Source organism: Octodon degus, unplaced genomic scaffold (genome assembly GCF_000260255.1).
Source record: "Octodon degus isolate 3935 unplaced genomic scaffold, OctDeg1.0 scaffold00118, whole genome shotgun sequence".
NCBI lineage: Eukaryota > Metazoa > Chordata > Mammalia > Rodentia > Octodontidae > Octodon > Octodon degus.
In genome coordinates, this window is record NW_004524694.1 from 1,311,401 (window position 1) to 1,313,586 (window position 2,186).

Genomic DNA, 2,186 nt, shown 5'->3' on the forward strand with positions numbered 1-2,186 from the left:
TTTCTTTTCTTTTCTTTTCTTTTCTTTTCTTTTTTTACCATTTCTGTACTTAAACAATGAGTACACCAAGAGAGAAATTATGGGAATCACACCTTTCACAATAACACCTATAAAAATGAAATACTTAGGAATAAATCTCACAAAGGAAATAAAGGATTTATTCAGTACAAATGATAGTACTCTGAAAAAAGAGATCTAAGAAGATTTCAGAAAATGAAAGATTCCTTATTCATCGATAAGAAGAACAAACACTGTGAAAATGGCCATACTCCCAAAATTGTTGTACAGATTCAATGCAACCCTGATTAAAATACTATTATTATACCTCAAGGATCTAGAAAAAAACATTCTAATCTCCTAAGTGAAAAAAAGAAATGATAACTATAATGAAAAAATTACTAAGCATTTCTAAAGAAGACAGTGATTTGAAAAATATGGGCAAGAAAAAAGATGAAAACCTTGAATGAGCAATATTGGAAAGAAATAGAATAAATGAAATAGATTCCAAGAGATACATAGGAAATTAAAAACTCAATTAAAAGTTGGAGAAACCGGAATACCCATCTCTGACAAAACTAAATGAAAAAGGGGGATATAAATGAAGGACCATTTTGTATCTGTATGCACAAAATAGTTAGGTTAGATATACAGCTACTTTCTCTTAATTCAATGAGAAATAAGATTTGTACTAATAGCGAATGGACAGGATATCATGTCTGCATCTTATACTATGAATAACTACTATGAAGACAACAATATGCAAGGTATTAATTATTGTAACTGTCCTACTATCCTGTTTTGAAACTGTCTCATTACTATTTCTCAATAAAATTAATAAAAAAAATCAGAGAAACCGTTTTAATGGAAGTGAAGATAGACTTTCAGATCTTGCAGACAGCATTACAGCTAGTGACCAGGAAAGGAAAAATTTTTTTAAAAACAACAAAGATCCAGGAAATAATAGTTCAACAGCTGCAAGACAATGCGAAGATGAACAACATAAGACTAATAGGCATCAATAAAAAAGAAGGAGCCAGAAGAGGGACATAAAAAAATGTTGGCAGACATAATAGCAGAAAACTTCCCAAATATGAGGGGGAAATCTGACATTCATGTAACTGAGGCATACAGAACTCAAAAAAAATCAATCAAAATAAATCTACACACAGACATATAATAACCAGGAACCTATAAATTCAGCAAGAAGAACAACACATTAAAAGCTGCTAGAGAAAATAAATAGGTCACATTTAAAGGAAAACTCATCAGAATAACGGCAGATTTCTCCACACAAACCATCAAGTGAAGAAGAGCATGGAGCAAAGTTTTTCAAGTCCTACGAGAAAACAAATTCCATCCCAGGCTGATATACTCTGAAAAGCTCTCTTTCAAAATTAATGGAGATGTAAAATACTTCCAAGACAAAGAACAACTAAAGAAATTCATGACGACTAAACCAATCCTACACAAAGTAGTAAAAGATATTCCAGAAAGGGATCAAAATGATTGCAACTTCAAGAATAACAACAGAAAGAACCCACTAAACATGGAAAACAAACAGGAAAAGTAGGGAACCAACAGCAGGAAAATAACATGACAAAGATAAACCGTAAATGATACATATCAATTATAACAACATAATTGATACATATCAATTATAACTACCAATGTAAATGGACTGAATTCAACAAATAAAAGAAATTGGCAGAGTGTATCAAAAACAAAATTCAACAATATTCTGTATACTAGAAACACAATTAAATAAAAAAGAAATACATAGGCTGAAAATCAAAGAATGGAAAAGAATACTACATGCTCCAGGAGCTCAGAAGAAAGCAGGGGTACCCATTCTGTTCACAGACAATATGAACTTCAAACTAAGAATAAATAAATGAGATAAGGAAGGTCACTGCATACTGATTAGGATGAAACTTCAAGAGAAAGAGATAACAGTCCTAAATATGTACACACTAAATATGGGAGCACCCAACCATATAAAACAAATTTTAAAGAACATGAAAAATGTAATAACAAATAACACAATCTTAACAGGGAACCTAAACACTGCCTTATCTCAAAAAGATAGCGCAAGTGGACAACAAACTAGCAAAGAGATAGGAAAACTGAATCAAACCTTTAAACTAATGGATTTAGTAGACATTTAGAGTGTTCCACCCAACAACATA